At 42.4% G+C, this 21,880-nt stretch overlaps 1 long non-coding RNA gene across 1 annotated transcript; it reads left to right on the top strand.

The window, feature by feature from the left end:
• The first annotated feature begins 6,732 nt into the window (after positions 1–6,732).
• On the top strand, positions 6,733–12,330 carry LOC141627140 (uncharacterized). Its single transcript, XR_012536702.1, has 4 exons — positions 6,733–6,822; positions 8,171–8,235; positions 10,452–10,543; positions 10,824–12,330. It is a non-coding gene; the product is annotated as an uncharacterized LOC141627140 (long non-coding RNA).
• The last annotated feature ends 9,550 nt before the right edge of the window (positions 12,331–21,880 follow it).

Raw genomic sequence — 21,880 nt, 5'->3', positions numbered from 1 at the left:
GAGTATTCATCATACTCGGCCGAGTATCCTTTACTCGGTCGAGTATTCATCATACTCGGCCGAGTATTCCTCGGCAGTAGCCAAACAGAATATACACTCAACACTACTCGGCTGAGTAGACTCTACTCGGTCGAGTACTTAGCCTAAGAAATCCGTAGTATTACAGTAACAGTGACAGCAGGAGTGACAGTAGGGCTGGTGACGATGGTGGCTGCAGGGACCACCGTCTCCAGACGGACTAGCAGTAGAACTAGAGGAAGGCAAAGTACTACTATTTATCCTATTAATCAAATAAGTCCTTTTATCAGAGAATTAATCAACAACAACAAGATTTATCCCTAATTTTGAAAATTTTCGAAACCCTAACAACTTAATTAATGTCGAAAATCAATCAATTAAACAATAAAAAGTGAGGAAAAGGACTTACTTGATGATTACCTAAGATTAGATGCAATTAGAATCAACAAAAAGCAACAAATCAATCGGATTAAGACCCGATTTCCGCAAACCCTAAAATCGCGAAAAATCCGGAATAGACACGAATTTTAAACGGGAAATAAGAGGCTTTTGTCGAAAATAATGCAAGGAACAAAAAAAAGGGTAATTGATTTGGTAAAGGGGAAGAAAATTGGAGGATTTGGGAGGTTTTAATGGGTTTCTCGCAAAAATAAAAGGAAGAAAAAGAAGTAAGAATGAAAATAGAAAAGCGAATAGGGACACTCCCGTGAGTAATATCAACGTTTTCACTTGATCGAGTGATTTAAAACACTCGATCGAGACATTTATTTTTCATTCTATTCGATCGAGTTCTTCAGAGTTGCTCGATCGAAAGGCTCCTTCTCCCCCTTTGATTCTACTCGATCGAGAATAGCAGAATGTTCGATCGATGACTTTTGCTCTCCCATTCTTCTCGATCGAGTACTCTAGTTTACTCGATCGAAGACTTTGGCTGGGCATTCTACTCGATCAAATACAAAAAGTACTCGATCAAGGCTATTTCCTTTGGCACGCATCCCAATGCAGGATATCTTCCCCAAACCTGCATAAAAACACAGCAAAACACTTCCCGCAAATACCAAAATCAAAAATACGCAGTCTATATTCGGTCTTACGCTAAAAACTAACTACGCTATTGTCTAAAAGTCTAAACGTAAATTAAAATGTCTAACGAAAATTTAAATTACAAAGTTTTTACAACGGGACATTTCCCGTTTATCTTCCGAAGCACTTTAACGGCCCAAAAGAGGGCTTCTGACTGGAGGAGGTCCCTTCAGCATCGCAGACCGTCCTTTTGGATCGCCATGAGCTTGAACTTGTACTGGTTGAAGAAGAATATTTCACGTCCACATACGCCTTAACTTTCTTTTTTACTTTGTCATTCTGTTTGGCATCGTCTTTCGCGTCATTCCCATCATTGAGCTCGGTTTTCACTGTACCTTGACCGACGGAATCTCCAATATCCACTTTGTTTATACCTGCAGCAATGGAAACAACAGAATGGTCCTATATATTGCTCTCAGTTTGAGGCGGAGGTGTTAATATAGCAGCACAAAACTCGATATTATCGGCCGGAGAATCTGCGTCAGGATCTATAGAAGGTAGAGCATTGCAGGGTTGAATCTGCATAGGGGCCCTATGAATTTTGGACTGATAGAAAATCAGCTCCTCGTCACCTACCTGAAAAGTAAGGGTCTTCCCCCCGACATCGATTACTGCGCGAGCAGTAAATAAAAATGGTTGTCCTAATATGATAGGAGTGTAAGAATCCTCGGGGATGTCTAAGACCACAAAGTCAACGGGAATATAGAATTTCCCGATCCTTGCAGGTATGTCTTCTAAGACACCAAGGGTCCGTGATATTATTCGGTCGGCCATCTACACGGTCATATTGGTACAATAAAATTTGGTCAAACCAAGTCTCTTAGCAAGAGACAATGATAAGACACTCACGCTTGCTCCTAAATCGCATAGCGCATTATCAATCAAGTGGGTCCCTATATGGTATGGAATAGAAAAGCTACCTGGGTCAGATTGTTTGGGTGGTCTCTTATTCTGAATTATGGCAGTGCCGACTTCAGTCAAAGCTACCATTTCATGATCACTAATATGCCTCTTACGCGTTAATATTTCTTTCATGAATTTCACGTAAGAGGGTACCTGGGTAAGCAATTCGGCGAATGGAACGTTGACGTGAAGGCTATTTTGGATATCAGCAAATTTCCCGAACTATTGTCCAGTCTTCCTGTTCTGCAATTGCCTCAGAAAAGGGACCGTGATGGGAATTTCCAAGCCTTTATTCCTTTCTGCCAAATTTTCAACACGATCATCTTCAATTTTACTCGATCGACCACTCTTTCCTTTTGATCGAGCACTTTCATCAGCAATTTCATTCGATTGAGGACTTTCATCAGCAATTTCATTCGATCGAGGACTTTCATCTACTCGATCGAAGTATTCAATTCCAACATCACTCGATCGAACAAGGGTTTCATTCGATCGAGAATTTTCATTAGCAATTCCTCTCGATCGACCACCTGAAATGAGTCGATCAAGGACTTTCTTCGGGTTCAGCATATTTTCGTCCAAAGGATGATTGTTCACACTCAGCAACATTGATTTCCGGGTATGATTTGGCATTGTCAGTCAACATTTTAGGTCCCTCATAGGAAAGACCACTCCTTAAGTTAATTAAATTCACCGTCTCATGATGTTTCTTATCCGGTTGTGACGGTAAATGACCCGGCTGCCTTGAAGCTTGATTAGTGGCAAATTGAGCTATTTATGACTCGAGTGACTTGATTGATGCATCTTTTTGTTGGTCACTCTTTTGCAATTGGATAGTCAACGCTACTATCATTGACTTCAACTCAGCCATCTCACTTACACCACTAGAGGAAGCACCTTGATGCGGCGGTGGGAAAGATGGAGGCTTTTGAAAGCCTTGTTGAGCTTTTTGAGGTGGAATGTAGGGTTGTTGCTACTGTGGTAGAGGTATAGGATTCAAGATATTCTGACTAGTCCATCTCAAGTTAGGATGGGCTCCACTCTGATTGTTGTAATAGGATCCCCCTTGCCTATATTGTTGAAAGGCAAGAACCTGCTCCTTCTTAGTTAGACAGTCAACAGCAGTGTGACCATCATTGCTTCCACATCTCTCACAGGAAACGGTTTCTTGTCTGGTCAACAAGTGAACCGTTTGTTGATCTCCAGCAGCTTGCAATTCCAATTTGTCAAACCTAGCATTCTTAGCTTCCAGCTGAGCCACAACTCCATTATCGACTGAAGAAACCGTTCTAATTCCTCCTCTTGGGTTCCCATATCCAGCATAGTGAGTAGCCATCTCCTTTATGATTCCCTATCCTTTGTCATCATCAATATTCTTTTGAAACCGACCATTTGATGCAACATCCAAAATAGCACGATGATCGTCATATAATCAATTATAAAATTGGTTGCATAGATACCACGGCTCGAAACCGTGATGTGGGACAGACCGCACCATTTTCTTAAATCGGTTCCACGCTTCATACAGGTTTTCGTCCGGAGTTTGCTTGAAACTCGTGATTTTTCCTCTCAGCTGATTAGTTCTTTGTGGTTTATAGAAAGCGAGAGCCAAGGTCTCCCAATTTGTTATTCCAGCTGCGGCTCTATCAAGGTCAGTCAGCCAATCTCGGGCTCCATCAGCAAGAGAGAAAGGAAATATAACTTCCTTAATCTTTTCCTACGTCACTCCCTTGGTAGCTGGAATAGTAGAACAGTAGTCTATGAAAATCTCCATATGTTTTCGCGGATCCTCTCCAGCTACCCCACGATACAAATTTCTTTCAACCAAGTTAATGTAAGATGGTCGAGTGTCAAAAGTGTTGCCATCTTCTGTCACAAGGTTAAAACCTTTAGGGATTGAAGCAGCGGTAGGCTCAAAGTGGCTCGCGATATTAGGCATCTTCACAGAGCTAGCAGCAGAAATAGAACTGTCTTTTTCAAAAGACTGGTCTTCTGAAAATAAGAAGTGTTCAAGATCGAGCTCAAAAGTGCTCAAGACTTCCTTTTGATTCTTTCTCAGCAGTCTTTGTCTATAGCAAAAGGTTCTCTCCGATTCAGGATCAGCTGGCACTAACTCTGACCTATTCGGCATAAACAAGACTAGAGAAAATAAATAAGAACTGTCTCAAGGAAAATAAAAATTCCCTGAGATGAAGACAAACGAAAATAAACAGATAAATAGGCTAATTGCATCCCCGTCAACGCCGCCAAAAATTTGATATCGTCGTTTAGTACCAAAAATAAAAACCTAAGACTACTAACAGAAGTTAGCGAAAGTAGGGTCGATCTCCACAGGGAGTCTATTATATCTATCTGCTAATCTAAGTCTGTCTGGTAACTATCGGAGGTTTTGAAATGATTTCTAAACTAAAAGTGATTAAGGCAAGAGAAATAAGAGAAAAGAGCAATAAAAGCAAAGACTAGTGAAGGACACGATCAAGTAGAGAGAAGTATGCTAGGAGTTTGGTTCATCATGGCAGTTTACTAACTCAGTCGTAAATAGTTCAGATGATCTAATGTGAGAAGGGTAAGGGAAAGGTCCTTCCGGTCCGCTATCCACCCTAGAATACAACTAACTTAACTTCCGTCCTCATTAGGGTAGTCTACTGTTCATAACAGGTCGGTTCATTCCAATCTTCCGATATAGGAGTGAATTTAACCAATTTAACGAGTTTAGAAGCGTGCACTCAACTAAATTATTACAGTTATATTGTTAATGAGACAGTTCTCACGATCTAATCATCTGACCTATTCAAAACATCGTCAACTTACTACCATGGCTCCCCTAATCCTAACATAAGAGAATTTAGCTACTCATGATATTAATGACATAAACAATAACAACATTGAATATACTAAAGAAAGACATGATAGATGAATAATAAAGATAAAGCATAAATTACTGATAAGAATGATGAAACAAATATGAGAGAACAAGGATTAAGAGCAAACAAAGAATTAAATTAAGGTTAAAGAGTAGAGAAGGATTACAAAGTTTAGATCCGGAATGAAGAGGCAAAAGCAAGCAAAGAAAAAGTTCCAGCAGTGATTAAGAGAAAAGAGAGTAATTAAGCGTAGTGCAATGTATATGTCTTATCCTAATGACATCTTCCTTATGTAGGGAAGAGATTATTAACAAAACATTAAACATAACACGGAATAAAATCTCGAGTAATTAAGTAAATCACTCGATCGAGGCATTTCATTCCTCTCGATCGAGTGAATCTTCAGCCAATCCCTTTGATCGAACAAGTATGGCTTTCGATCGAAGGCCTCCAAATTAGCACACTTCGATCGAGTGTAGCAGGGACTCGATCGAACACCAGCAACCGTCAAAACCACTCGATCGACCAAGAAAGTACTCGATCGAGCAGTCAGTTGGCCACTGAAAACGGCCTGCACTTCGTTTGGTCAGCTCCTAAGGACTCCCTCACGCTTCCCGAGGCACAGTATTTCCACTCTAAATATTCTATCTCCTTAAATGCATGCTAAGAGGAGCGAATAAGGCGCGATTCACCACTTTGAGGTCCGTTCCTACAAATGAGACAAAACAAACCAAAGTAGCCTATTCGGGGCATTTTGCAATACAAAACTGTAGAATGACATAGAAATGCGTGCAATAAGAAGCTAAAACGACTATATAAATTGCACGTATCTTCTAGATTGGAGAATAATTGATTTCGTATTCCAGGAATTTTTTGCTCAGGTAGTAAATTGCTTTTTCTTGACCATCTTGAACTTGTGTTAACATTTCACCCATTGATGTCTCGGTTACTGTTAGGTATAAAAGGAGTGGTAGTTCAGGCCTCGGAGGGACCAGAATTGGGGGATTTTCCAAGTACTTGTTTACTTTTTCGAATGCTTGCTGACATTGCTCATCCCATTCAAGGGATGCCCCTTTCTTTAGTTTCTTAAAAATTGGTTCACAAACCATGTAAGCTTGGATATAAAACGACTAATGTATTGTAACTGCCTCAAAAATGCCCGAACTTGCTTCTCTGTTTTTGGTGGTGGCATATTTCTAATTGCCTTGATCTTGGATGGATCAGTCTTGATTCCTCGATTACTAACGACATACCCTAAAAGTTTCCCCGAGGTAACCCCAAAAGCACATTTTTGCGGGTTGAGTCGAACATTATATTTTTGGAGCCTATCAAAGAATTTTTGTAATGCGGTCGTATGACCTTCTCTATCCAATGACTTTACTATCCTATCATCTACATAGACCTCGACCTCCTTGTGCATCATGTCATGCAATAGCGTTGTAGCGGTCCTTTGGTAAGTGGCTCCTGCATTTTTAAGTCCAAATGGCATAACCGTATAACAATACGTTCCCCATTCAGTGAGGAATGTTGTTTTCTCCATATCTTCCTATGCCATTTTAATTTGATTATACCCAGCGTAACCATCCATAAAAGACAATAGAGCGTGACCAGCCATGTTGTCCACTAAAATATCAATGTGGGGTAGTGGAAAATTATCTTTTGGACTTGCTTTATTAAGGTCCCTATAGTCAACACACATTTTGACCTTTCCGTCTTTTTGGGTACCGAAACAACATTTGCCACCCACTCCGGATAGTTAGCTACTCTTATAAAACCCGCATCTGATTGCTTTTGTTTTTCCTTTCTTATTTTTAATGCCCATTTTGATTTCATCCTTCTAAGTCTCTGTTTTATGGGTTTTGCAGCAGAATACACTGGGATAGTGTGTTCAGCAATTTCTCTGTCTATGTCGGGCATATCTTTATAAGACCAGGAAAACACGTCACGATATTCTGTGAGTACTTTAATCAAACTTGCTCGTTCTTCTTAGTTTAGTGACAACCCAATATTTATTTCCTTCTTATCTTGATCTGTGCCTATGTTTATTAATTCCGTTTCCTCAATTATTGATGTTCTATTTTCTTAATGTGTTAATGCTTTTATTATATCCTTTGGCAACTCATCTTCATTGGAAACTAAACAATCAGAATAAGAAATGGGAGGGGTAGGATAACCAGACAAGTAATTGAAAGCTATTTTATTATCCTTGGAAAGAAGTACATTAGTAGATCACTAGACTCGGATTTCGAACATGAATTAGAATTAACAGGGGAACTCCCCGACTCAGCATGAAAAGAAATAGGGTTAAACCCCGACTCATTTAGGACAATAGACTTGATAATACTAGACTCGATGGAGGTATAGAAGGGTGAAAACCCCTGCTTGCTAGACTCTGACTTGCTCTCTGTCTCAGACTCGGTTTCAGACCCGAGTTCGGATTCGGGTTCGGACTCGGCTTCCTCAAACATAGGCCCTTCTCCCACACTAATTTTGATATTATTTCCATTAGTTGCAGTCCACTTCCAGGTTTTACGCCATCCATTCTCCATGTTATTGTTGAAATGAGTTGTGATTAGCTTAGAGGGGTCAAAATGGCTATCTCGAAGTGCCATGACAAAATGGTCTGAGTGCTTTATGGGTGCCTGTCCCAAGAGTAAACCAAAGGCATTATTATTTTTGTTTGGAATCCAATTTTCGGTTGAAATTTTTTATGGGAAGGTAGCTGCCTCCTAATAAAAGTGACATTCCTCAAATATTTCAATCCTTGGAACTTTCTGTTATGTCTTTTCTATAAAGAATGGTTTTGGAAAGTTAAAATATGGAAAATAATCACCTTCTTTGACAAATTGTCCATTTAACGTGTGCCGAAATGCACCTATTGTTTGGCTTGTAGATTTATTGTCTTTCTTAGCTGCGTTCTTCTTCATTCTTTTTGTCAATGCTTCTCTTATTTCTTTTTTGGATGGCTGATATCCTAAACCAAAGAGGTCATGTTTGATTCGGGTAATTGAAGGGTCGGATGCCCTCTTGGGCGTCTTACCAAGTGTTGTCCCATGCATGTAGCCACTGTTTTTCATTATTATGTTCACAGTAGTATTTGCATAATATGAGCTAGTTTTTTTATCAATGGGCTGTGACTCGTCTTCTATGAAAGCGACCTCTTCGATGAAACCCCATAGGTCTACGTCATCTTCACCATGGTTAACTTGCAATACTAGATTAGGTGTAATTTCAACCCTGGCAGGTGATGCATCTAGAGTGATTACTGATCCTTGAATTATCATTTTGACTTTTTGATGCAGGGATGAAGATATGGCATTAAGCTCATGAAGCCACGGCCTTCCCAAAAGAAGATTATACGAGGCAGGTATCTCGATCACCAGAAATGTGACTTTATTTTCTATGGGTCCAGTAGTTATATTAGTTGTCAACAACCCCAATACGTCTCTACGTGTGTTGTCATATGCACGAACAATCCGATGAGTCTTCTTAAAGTCTTTTTCATCAAAGCCTAAAGCTTAGGCTGTTCTGAGTGGGCAGAGATTTACTGCGGATCCATTATCAACAAGTGAGAGTGGAACATATTTTTTGTTACATAGTGTAGTTAGGTGGAGTGCCTTATTATGCTTTATACCCTCTAGGGGTAAATCCTTATCAGAGAACGTGATAAATGGCGCCTCTCTGTCCGTTGTCAAATAACTAGCCAATTCAGCTGGAGTAGTTTCAGATGGGACACACATACTTGTCAATGCATTTAGAATAGGTTGTCTGTGTTCCAGTGAGTTGCATAATAAGTCCCAAACAATAATGTCTGCTTTTAATTTCTTGAATAACTTAATGAAAGCATCATCTTCATTTGTACTTTTATTTTCTCCTTCTTTATTTTGCATGGTCGGGGATGGGCTTGCGTCAGTAGGTTTATAGCGCCTACCTGACCGAGTGAAATGTTGTTCATTATTCTGGTCAGGTTCATTATCAGTGTTATCTTCGACCTCATTATCTGCCCAAATGTCATGAGACTCACGTTCTTCATCACCCCAAATATCATGAGTAGTATCATCATCTTCCCATTCATCTTCCTCATCACTTACCCATAACATCAGCTATAAACTGGGTCGGGTCGGCATAAACGGAGTCATTAGCTGAGATGGCCAGAATGTCTCCAAGTGGATTTTTATTATTGTTTGGCTTTAGAGCTGCTTTGGGTAACGGGATAGTGCGATTATCAATCAAATTTTGGATAACATGCCTTAAGGTGAAGCAATAATCTGTATCATGCCCTTTACCTCTGTGATATTTGCAATATTCATTTTCTCTCCATTTTGGACTTTGTTGGCTGGATCTGGAGTGGGTCCTGTAGGTTTTATATATCCTTCCTTAATTAATCGGTCGAGCGCTCGTGATAAGCTCATTCCTAGATCAGTGAACTCCCTCCTTGGTTTTTGTTCCACAACATTCACCGTATCCCCCCCTTTAGAAGTTGAAGCAAAAATTTTCTTGTCTTTGTTAAAGCAACCTTTGGACTGATTTTTAGCAGTGGACTCAATAACATCATCTTCTATTTGTATACCGATCTTGTTTAGCTGAGCAAAGGATTCGATGCCTGCATATCGTAGGTGTGATTTATAAGGTTCCCGTAAATTTTTCACAAAAATATCCACCTGTTCGGCTTCAGGCGGTCTTTCAATCATTTTTGCAGCTTTATTCCTCCGTCGAGCTAAGAAATCTGTAAAACCTTCTTTCTCAGTCTGTTTCGTAACTTTTAAATCCCGCCTTGTGATTAATAAGTCTGCATTGCTGGAGTATTGTGTCAGAAATTCTTTTTTATGTCTTCCCAATTAGAAACACGTATAGGATCTAGGGAGAAAAACCAACTCCGGGCTACATCTTCTAGAGTTGAAGGGAAAATAGCCAGAAAAAGTGATGCATCCACTTCTTTTAAGGCCATTGCTTGTACAAAGCTTCTTATGTGGTGACCTGGATGCTCGGTACCCTTGAATTTTGGTACATCAGCGGTCGTAAATTTAGGAGGTAGTTTGCCTCGCATGTTCGGCAGGCATGTTACAATCAACATCGAGTAGGTCAGCATACTTAGTGTTCCTTTTGATAAGTTTCTCCATGTCCCTCAGCTTTTTGGTTACGTCATCCTCACCACTACTATCACCCTTGATTTTGTCTCCGATGGACGACAATCGGTTGGTCAAAACCGATAAAGCATTCTTAAGGTCCGTGACTGATTCTTCGAGTGACATGGTTACTGGTGGTTGGGTTATAGGACTGCCTACCGATGGAGAGAATGGAGATGTGTGAATAACGATTACGGTTTGGGGTATGCCAAGTAGTCTTTCTGTACCCTTGTCTCGTCCCCAAGCTAGATTGACTACTAAGTTAAGGTCTTTTTTACGCCTCCCTATCCTGGATCATGACATCGTAGCTTTTAGAAAATGATTTTATTTCTTTTATAACACACTAGAATGGAGTAAAATAGCAAAAGCACATGTACAGTTGAAAATTTTAATTTGCCTAGTGCTATGGGAAACCTCAATGCAAGTATTTAATAACCCTTTTTTTTTACATGAGCAGGTTAATGTACTGACAGGACCAGTCCTAGGGTATGCAGAGGACGACACTATATACAATGCTGACAGGAAAACGTTGTAACAGATTATGTGCATGTGAGTTTAACTACCTATAATGCGCGTTCTACTAATGCTTGAATGAACTAAGTGATGCATACGAGACTTAATGCAGATATTGATGATTTTTTTTTTACACATTAATGATTGACATACTCACAGACAGACTGGCTGATACGCGATAATGCTAAATGCAATGGTTTATGGAAGAATGATGACATAAGACTGAAATGCTGAGAGCACTAATTTTTTTTTTACTTATGTGACTGACTGACGGACGGACTGAACTCTGTACTGTTTATTTTTATTACGTGTGCAGGACCGACAGACGGACTGGACCGACAGACGGACTGTCGCATGGGATGGCTTACCTGTGAACTAGCTAAGTGCAAACATGATAGGCTAACGAATGGACACACTAATGTCCTATGATGCTTCCCTAAATGTTCGGATTTATGTGCATAAAAAGACTGATGAATGTAGTGGCTAATGAGGGTATGAATTCTTATGCGAGCAGACGCATGGGAAGTGTGGCGACCGCCTACTGATGATGCAATATGTAGTAGATGTTGGGACATGGAATCGTCTACACGTCCTGCCTTTTATATTTACATGTTGACACCCTAAGTATGTAAGGACTCACTGCAAGGTTTCAATGTATACGTTCGTTTACGACGGACTGAGCAACGGTGTTAGGGCCAAAATTACCGTATTTTTCCTGGGCTACGTGGCACGAGATAAGTGGGTAATTAATGAGCAATGGACCCATGACATACATAGGGAGTCGGGCCCATGGACCGAGCCAGGTAGGCAGGCCTGGAAGCAGAATAATCCGGGGAAGGACAGCAGGTGAAGAAGAGTTCGGCTTAGACTGAGATACTAATGAGATCTCGGGTAAGATAAGGGAGTCCAAATCGTTACCAAATTCTGAATAAGGAAAGTCCTAATTGATACCAAACTCTACCTTGAGGAACAAGGCAATTAAGTGAAAAGCCCTAATAAACCCACTAGGGTTTATTCACTATAAATATAATGAAGACAAACAAGAGAAGGGATCCATATTCAATCACACACAAGACGACGTATACTACCAAACTTTCCTCCTGTACACATGATTACTCATGTATAAAACAAATTACCTCACCATACATCATGGACATGCCCACCACCATGTAATCATGACCTCCATCTTTAGATAATGATTACCCTAATCATTATCACCATCTTACTACATGAAAACTACTACAACCAAAGTCCCACGTATTAATCCGTCGAATAGCCACTGACATCCGACTAATATTCTGTTTGTCTCGCTTATGCACAAGACGGGTTAGTTGTCATCAGATCCGGACCGTCAAATATTGTAATTGTACTCCGATTATCATATAGTGGACTATTGGTGGGATTCCGACTCCCCCCGCGGTTGTTTCCCACATCGGGTTTTCCGCGTCACCAAAATCTCTTGTGTCATTATCTCCTTATTTCGTCCCTTACTTTATTCCTATCGTTACTCCGTCTTAATTACATACATATTTCATTACAAATCACATATAATTTAACCCCCCGTTATGAGGCAAAAAAGGGCGGTCACTTTAACCCTAATTGGTAGAAATTTACCAAAACAGTTTGGCGCCCACCGTGGGGCATGGTGATCGATCTCTATAGCCAAGTTGTCATCAACTCAATCTCCGGTTCCATGTCTCCTAGCAAGCAATATCTCGTCACTATTCATGGAGTCAGCAATAGATCTGCTCCCTGGAGGTTATCCGGAAGCCAACAACAGATCTGCTTCCAGAGTTCCTCCAGAAGTCAGCAGCAGATCTGGTCCCCGGAAGTTACCCGAAATTCAGCAGCAGATCTACTTCCTGGGATCCTTCGCCAGAAGTCCGCAGTAGATCTGCTTCCTGGGATCCTCCCCGGAAGCCAGCAATAGATCTGTTTCCAAAGTTCCTCCAGAAGTTCCGCATCAGATCTACTCTCTGAAGTCCCACCAGAGACCTGCAGCAGATCTGCCTCCAGAGTTCCTCCAGAGTCCGGCAGCAGATCTGATCCCTAGAATTCCTTCAAAGGCTTGCGTCCAACAGCAGATCTAGTCCCCGGAATTTCCCTCGAGGCCAACAATTGGTCTAGTTCCCGGAATTCCTTTGAAATACTGCAGTAGATTTGATCTCCGGAACCGTATATTTGCTCCCAGAAGCCAAAGATCTGGATCTCGGAATCCCTCTAGAATTCAGCCGTGGATCTGCTCCCCGAAGCCGAAGATCTGGTCTCTGGAGTTCTCCAGAGTCCTCCAGCAGATCTGGTCCATGGAGTTTGCCAGGGTCCTCCAGAAGATCTGGTCCCAGAATTCATTCAGATGTTGGCTGAAGAACTGCTCCCTAGAGTTCCTCTAGGGTCCTACAACAGATCTGGACGCCAGAGTCCCTCCAGCCTCTAGCTACCGGAGCAGGAATGGTCAGTGCACCAGAAACCGCCAGCAGCATACCAGCAACAAATGTACCAACAGAAGATGGACTAGCAGGAATGTTCAGTACAGGGGTACAAAATCGAAGGTACCAGGCTGGGGGCAGATCAGGACCTCCAGAATCTCAGGACCAGAGATCCCTAGACATCGTGATGGTGCACCAGATGGAAATTCACAACCTGACTCAAGCTATCCAGAAGCAAGTTGAAGAGAGACAATCTGGAGCCTGCAGTAAGCAGAAACACCTGGCTATAACTTGGATGCCTAGCATCCTACTACTCTCCCATGCTGACCAGAATGGAGGCAACATCAGGTAACACCGTATCTTGTAGTTCTTTTGGAGCTAAATTCCTCTCTGTTGCAGGAACTTTCAGCCAGGAGAAACCAGAATGACAAACTGAACCAGTGTCGCTAAACCTCCACTAGCCAGCGACCTTGGAGGCAGACCTCTGTAGAAGTGTTGTTAAGTTGTAATATATTTGGTATTATTTTGCCTGTCCCTAATCCTCTTGCAGGATTAGAAAGCCTGGTGCTACGACAATCTGTTATCACGTGGGGGCAGGTTCAGTAAAATAAACTCCACGAGTCAGGTTCCACCCTTTACACCTCTATTTGTGCTTCAATAATTTACGTGATAACAGGTGGATCAAAACTCTACAATCTAAAATACTCAAAGGCGAAAAAGGCATGCCACAGAAACAAAAAGAGATCGCCTAGACTCAGAAACACCGCCATGATGCTCTCATCATGACAACGTTCGTAGAAACTACACCGTAAGCAAAAATCTTGGTGGATACAATAAACTCAGTCGACATGGGTAAGCTGTACCCGGAACGAACAATGCTAAAGATTCAGAGTACGTAGGTAATCCTCATCGTCAATTGTTTGAATTTCATGAAAACTATCGTGGCATGTCTCGCTTTGTCCTACGATTATATGATAGGAAGCAGATCAAATCTAGCAAGTGACAAACCAGAATAAGTGTCCCGCTGGAACTATCAGAGCTCGCAAAGAAACAATCAAAATATAAGAACCGCTACACAATAATAGCAATCAACACGCAGTCCACCTGGCGCTTGGATGCTGATTGCAACAAATTGTCACCCTCATAGGGTAACTACTCATAAGGAGCTTCTGAAACGAGTTTCGTACACAGTCTACATCTCGTGGAAAAATCCCGGAACAAAGCAAAATATAAAGGGCCAAGTCGCCAGGCAGCAGCTACACCAGTATTTCTATCTTGCTATGTTTAACCTTCTCTTGGAGGAACTAGCTCTGGCTCAGGAACGTCAGCAGCCTCGGCAACATTTTCGGGTAGCTGAACTCACCAATAACATTTTCGGGTGGCTAACCCAACCAACAACATTTTCGGGGAGCTGACCTCATCAGCACCCAGAACCAGGTCCCGACGCTGAGATCTAGTAGAATAAAGAAGTCTCGACCAACTATCTTCTATTAACTTCCAGGAAGCAGGAGGAACCAGAAACGGAAATCCAGGAAGCAGGAGGAAGCAAAAACGGAAATCCAGGAAGCAAGAAGTAGAAAGTAGTCAGCAGACACCAGAACAGCAACCAGGATTAGTTATCGCAGCAACCCTTTCTCCAGCAACCCAGGCAGCCAGAATCTAGCAACGGCATGGACAAGGAGCATTACCTAGGAGCCAAGAAGCGAAAGGGGGCAGATGCAGGTTATTTTACGGCATACTTGGGAGGCACCAAAAGCTCGATTGGGCGAAGAAGCATGAAAGACATTCACGAAACTGAGACACTATCTGAGTGCACCACCTCTACTGTCCGAACCAGAACCAGGGGAAGCCCGGTACCACCACTGTCGTCCAACCCGGAACAAGAAAAACCCTGGTTACCTTACCTAGTCCATGTATCTGATCTTGCACCTGGACCCTGTATCTGGTCCCCGCGCCTGGTCCCAACACCTGGTCCCCATACCTGTCGGTAACCAAGGCTTCAGTCAGCGTCATACTTGTACCCAGAATATTATCTCAATAAGTCTCTGCATCCTGCAGAGACCAGGTACATGTCACTTTGAAAAACCGTTTCTTGTACTTGTTATAGCTTTCTGTAAATTGCTTTCTTATTTTTTGTCTCATCATATACATGTGATAACTAACTACCCCCTGAAAGCGTATATGAGAAAACTAGAGCTATTAGGATAAATGAACAATGACCAATTGAACCATACACCTAAGTGCTCACAACCTGAAGTTCGAACCTCGAATGACCGTTAAGTCACAAACCATGGTAGAGTTGTACATGGCACACTAGTGTAATTTCCAATAAGAGGGATAGGAGTAGGCCTGGTACCCAGGTCCCCGCGAGGGGACCAGGAGAGAACCTGATCGTCCAAGTTTGCTGCGACCCTGAAAGTCAGGCACTTGAAAATATCTGAAACCAGGCAGGTCTCCAGCCAGGGACCAGAACCTGGAGGCAGACGTCCTCACAACCTGGGGGTAGCATTCAAGCTAGGTATCTTATCACTTATGCTTATCATTCCTGTGCTAAAACCATAGGTAAACAAAAAACAGGAAGATTCATGTCCATATGTCGCTCTTAAAGTAATTTGTAACTTCGTAATTTTGTTACCCTGTTATATTTTGAATAACTACTGCCTTGAGCATTGGAAGGTCGTTGGCTATGCCAAATGCTGGCCCTATCAGAATAATTTCTTGCAGGAGATCTCCCTGCCAGCAGGAGTGGTTACTTAGGCTCCAGAACCTGACACTCCTTCCCCAGATCAAATCACTCCTCCTACAGCATATGATGCAGAGCGTAGAATGTAGGGCGCAGAACACAAAATGCAGAGAGCAGGGCGCAGAATGCAGAGCGCTCCCTACAGCAAACTTTCGGCCTGCAGAAATAGCCTTCCCGCGTGCAGATCAGGCCTCCGAGCCAGCAGCATGCAGGACATGAATCAATGGCATGGGGGAAATTTAATCAACGTACCACTAGTACATAAAAGCTCCGAGCACCCTGAATATATAGGAGAGAGGCAAAAGTCAGAATGCTGTAGAACACATCCTTACATCAGCTTCCCAAAGCGAAAAATCATAGCAACATCTGCTGCCACCAGCCTGGTTCCCTAGGAACCAGAACATGGAATAAAAAAAAGACAAGAATAAATGACACTACCCTCAGCAAGAAAGCAATAAGCAAGCATGGTTTCATACTATTTTGCATGCCATCCACAGCAAAGCCGTGAAAGTCATACAGGGGGCAGAGACTACATCCCTCACGCGACAGCCAGAAGCCAACAGTCCATCGATCAATCTTGGTCAAACAACAAACCCAATGTTGAGAACCTGAAATGATAGCAGAAATAAAGAGCCACAAAAGATAAACTAAGGAAAAGTGCTCATACGCATGACATCGTACAAGCAATCAGAAGTAAGGACATATGATAAAAACGTTAGAATTAGGACTCTCGCAGTAGGGCACCCAGTGCTATGAAGGGTATTTAAAAATACCAAAAATCACAAGGCTGAAAAATTTGCTTACAAGAGGTAAGGACAATGACAGGTTAAAAGCGCCAGGTAATAGGGCGGACAGATTGATGGCCAGGTCAAATCTTGTATAATCCCCGACAGTACTTTGTCTGACAAAGTGCTGAAACCTTAGTGTACAAAGGACCTTTCAACAGTCCGTGAAGCAAAAAAAAAAAAACAAAAAAAGGGGGTGGGGTAGCATACGCTTTAGGTATTGGTTGGTTTTTTTACTTTTCATAAAATTTTAGTTCTTTTGTTTTACAAAGTAAGTTGAGTCGTTTTTAAACCAAGTAGTCCAGGCTGTGGCTTCCTTGATCTAGCTATTGCCTTGGAACACCATGAGATAGCACCAGGTAATTTGTAATTCTTTGGAATTTTACGCTTCTAGGAAGAAAGGCTTTGAATACTAACGTCGGTTGCTTGTCAGGCAGAGTAAACTCTAAGGGTCCAGCCCCTGCCATGTGGGCTATGAGACATTTACTAAGTCAGCCACATGGAGGGCATACGGTAGGATGGAGGTAGCAGGGCACGGCGATACTAAGACCACCAGTACCTCATCGTTAATCCCCGATAAATCCGTAGCTACGACGTAGGGTCATATACATAGGTGCATGCACGAAGCTACAAGCACGAAGCTACAAACGCTGGAACCACAAGGAACGCAACATTCCTTGTTAACCGGAAAAGGACAATGAGAGGTAAGCTTTAACTAGCTATCCTACTGATAAAATATTTTACGTCATGGGTAAAATATTTTATCAAACACTTGCAAACGTGGCCAGGGACTGTGTACCTGGTACCAGGGCAGCTTCCTGGAAAATCATAAAGTGGGTACTAAATTCGTGACAAAGACAAACGAAATGACAGAGACAGAGCATATAGTCATGGTTGACATTGCATTCACGACATATGATAGTCTACGGCATATCTAGTCATCATATAGTCTGCATCATACATTAGAGAGTCAATGCATGCACATGCATTGCTGCTAACATTTTGCAGGTATCACCTACATAAACAAGTACACAGCAAACTTATGCCGAATGCTCCAACCACCAGATTCACCCTTGGTGACCAAATAACAGAATGGTAAGAACATGTGGGAAGTGCTTCCCAGGATTCAGCCATCTGGCCCCCAGCATTAGTTTACTGGTTCCCAAAGCCAGCCGTCCAGTTCCCAGACTCAGCCGTCTGGCTCCCAACATCAGCTTTCTGGTTCCCACGGCCAACCGTCCAGTTCCCAGAGCCAGTCGTCTGGATCCCAGCGTCTGCCACCTAGTCCCTGGTGTCAAGCATCCGCCAACAGGATTCCAGCGCCAGCCGTCTGGTTCCCAGATTCAACCATCAGGCTCCCAACATCAGCCGTTTGGTTCCTAGAGCCAGCTGCCAGACTCCAGAACCAGCCGTCTGATTCCCCGCACCAGCCATCAGGACCCCAACGTCAGCGATCATGATCCTAGAGTCCACCAGTTGTTCTGAGCATCCTCCAGCAGAAATCCGCCTGAAGTCCGCTTGCTGAAAAGTCTGCTAACATGAGTCCACGAGTCTACATCAGTAAAAAACCAGCTTACATCTACTTCCCGATTAGCAGAACCAAGGAGAGCAAGAAATCAATCTACAAGGACAGCAGAGTAAAATTCAGCAGAATCAAGCAGGCCAGGGTACCAGGATTCTGGGTACAGAGTAGGGATGCAGAATTATATCAAGTATATCTAGCAGGAGTTAGATCTGACAAGCAGCCAGCAGCTTGCTCCAGCAGAATTCCAGCAAACTTCTCCATCAGAGCTTCAGTAGTCTATTCCAGCAAAGTTTCAGCGGTCTGTCACAGGAGGTTGGCTACAACTCCTTCCAGCAGAATAGCAGCATAATCCAGAAGGATAGCAACGGTTTACCGGTAGCAGAATAACCAAAGTAGGAAGAGCTTGAAGAGTTAATTTCCCTCCTCAACGAAGCTGAGAAGCGAAATTGGGGGCAACTGTTAGGGCCAAACTTACCGTATTTTGCCTGGACTACGTGGCACGAGGTAAGTGGGTAATTAATGAGCAATGGACCTATTAGGCCTGGAAATCCACAGACCTCCCTGATCAGTATCCCATCTAAACCTGACTACTAGGCTGTCAAGATGTCAGGCTATCAGGACACATTAAGTTAGGCGCCAGGCCATGGAGAGGACAACGGTCAAAATATCAGGACGATATTAGACCATAAACGCGTATTATGAAAGGATTATATGCGCAGCATTGAATGGAAAGATCTTGCAGTAAATGCAGTAATTAAGGGAGGAATATTGACAATTATTACAGTCAATTAAGGAGAATAATCCACATTTAATTCAGCATCAGGCAGCCGTTTAAGTTGAATCCTATATAAGGAATACTTTGAAGACATTGGAGATATCTCATTTTTTATACAAGAGAAAGCATACGTCTAAATATACCACACTTAGAGAAATATTAATATTGTCATTATCATACGCTGATTCTCCTAATTACATAGTGAAATCCTATCTTGGCTTGGTGCCCGTGGTTTTTTCCCATTCAAGGGTTTTCCACGTACAAAATTCTTTGTCTTATTATTGTCATTTTTGTTATATTCATCGCATACATTTTGACCCTGACGACCTGACCAATAGACCGATTAGAGCTAGTTAACCCTACTTAAATCTACCCTGACCTGATTTCGTCTTGCGCAAAATCCACACAAAATAATTGGCGCCCACTAGACCTGGTAAAATGGGTCAGACCCGAATGACCCGACCCGAAAAGGCTGACCCGAGACCCGAAAATGACCCGAACTTACTTGACCCGAATATGACCCGAAACACGAATTGACCCGACCCAACCCAGACCCGACCCGAACATTGTCTGACCCAATGTTGACCCGACCCAAGGTGACCCAATCCGAAAAGACCCGACTCATAACTGAACTGATCCCAAATGACTTGAAGTGACCCAAAATGACCCGAAACGACTAGTACTAACTCATATTAATATTATATATATCAAAATAAAGTTTCATTGGTTACAATAATCCCTAATAAATGGTTAAATTTGCAAAATAGCATTTCTTAATCAAAATTCAAAAATCCTTTTTTCTTATCTTACAAAAATTCAAAAATCCTAAAAAAATGGACCAACCTACCGTTGAAGAACAATTGAATGCAGCTCTCCAGCAAATCGCTGAGTTGGAAAGTCTAAAAGAAAAAGTAGCCCAAACTGAAGCAAAAGTAGACCTACCAAAGAAGTTCGTAGTTCCATCCATGAGGGTCTATGATGGAACCACGGATCCACAAAATCACGTGGCTCTTTATAAACAAAAAATGGTGGCTGCATCTGTCCCCAGCGAATTTAGACAACTCTGCATGTGTAAGGGATTTGGAACGACCCTGACTGGCCCTACTCTGCAATGGTACATCAACCTGCCAACTGGGAGCATCCATTCTTTTGCCAACCTGATCAACAGTTTCAACCAGCAGTTCGCAAGTAGCAGGGACTTGGAGAAATGATCCAGTGACCTTTACCGAGTTACACAGAAGCCTGATGAAACTCTCAGGACATTCCTCGCAAGATTCAACAAGGAAAAAGTATCCATACCCATGTGTGACGTTGGAACAGCAGTGGAGGCATTCAGGCGGGGGTTACTACCATATAGTGACTTATACAGCGAGCTCTCTAAGTATCCCTGCCACACCTTCGAGGACGTTCAGGCCAAGACTCTTGCCTTCATCAGGCTAGAGGAAGATAAAAGCTATAAACTTGGATCACCCAGTAGACCAAAGGATCTTGAAAGGAGCAGTAGGAAGAGCAACAAAGGAAACAAATATAGGCCTACTCCATATTCCAGGCCAGATCAGTCAGAAGTTAACCTGGCTCATGAGTATCAAGGTAAGGTTAAAGTTTATCCACCTATTTCCGAACATAACTTTAGTGTTGATGTTGCAGGATTAATCCCGAGACTTGACAACATGGGATCAGCTGTTAGATGGCCCAGGAAGTCAGAAAATCCCAACCCCAGGAGAGACAATTCTAAAAGGTGCGAATTTCGGCAGCAAAGAATATAGCCAGGACGCCAAGGACTGTATCACCCTCCAAGCCGGATCATATCCCAACAATCACTTTCAATGATTGTGACTTGGTGGGCATCCCTGATGTCCATCATGATGGCCTGGTAATTTCTATGCAGATTGGAACCGCCACGAAGAAGGATCCTGGTAGACGGAGGCGACTCAGTGAACCTGATCATGCTTGACGTACTAAAACCCATGAAGATCAACGAGGACCAAATCACCAAAAAATCCAGTGTCCTAGTAGGATTCAGCGGCGAAACCAGGAGCACCCTTGGAGAAATCCACCTCCTAACCTACGTGGAAAGAGTCTCATCTTATGAGAAATTTGGAGTCCTTGACTGCCTGTCATCCTACAACGCGATCTTGGGCAGGACCTGGATTCATAATGTTAAGGCCGTACCGTTAACCTATCACCAGTGTATCAAGATACCAACAGACTGGGGTATAGCCACAATCAAAGGGGATTACAAGACAGCCTAGGAATGCTACACAGCAGCCTTGAAGCCTTCCAAGGCAGGTAAATCAATTGCATAGCAATTACAGTACCATATCAGGAGCACTTATGTGGCACCTCCCAGAATGGAAACAGATCAGGTAATCCTAGACCCTGAGTACCCTGACAGGTATGTTTTAGTAGGATCTGACACACCAAATAGTGTCAGGCCTGAACTGGTAAAGTTCCTTAAAAATAAATCATCTTGGTTTGCTTGGTCACATTTTGATATGACTGGAATTAGCACTGATATAATTACACATAAACTCAATGTTGACCCATCTTTTAAGCCTGTACAGCAGAAGAGGCGGAAATTTGTAGCTAAAAGAAATACCATTATTAACGAGGAAGTAGAAAATCTCTTCGATATGTGAATGATCAGGGAAGTAATGTACCCTGAGTGGCTGGCTAACATAGTTGTTGTGCAGAAAAAGAATGGAAAGTGGAGAGTCTGTGTAGACTACACTGACCTGAACAAAGCCGTTCCCAAAGATCCATTTCCCTTGCCACATATTGATGCCATGGTAGATGCCACAGCAGGTCATGAGATGTTGACATTCATGGATGCTTCCAGTGGATTCAATCAAATACAGATGCACCCTGCTGACCAGGAGAGTACTGCATTCATTACAGACCGAGGCATATACTGTTACATTGCCATGCCTTTCAGCCTGAAGAATGCAGGGGCAACGTACTAGCGCCTGGTCAACATGATGTTTAAATACCAAATAGGTGACATCATGGAGGTGTACATAGACGATATGGTGGTGAAATCCAAAAATGCAGAAGATCATGTGAAACATCTCGAAATAGCGTTCGAGATATTGGAAAAATACAACATGAAGCTAAACCTT

Source organism: Silene latifolia, chromosome Y (assembly GCF_048544455.1).
Source record: "Silene latifolia isolate original U9 population chromosome Y, ASM4854445v1, whole genome shotgun sequence".
Classification (NCBI taxonomy): domain Eukaryota; kingdom Viridiplantae; phylum Streptophyta; class Magnoliopsida; order Caryophyllales; family Caryophyllaceae; genus Silene; species Silene latifolia.
The sequence above is the reverse complement of the archived record's forward strand: the minus strand, read 5'-3'. Positions and strand labels throughout refer to the sequence as shown.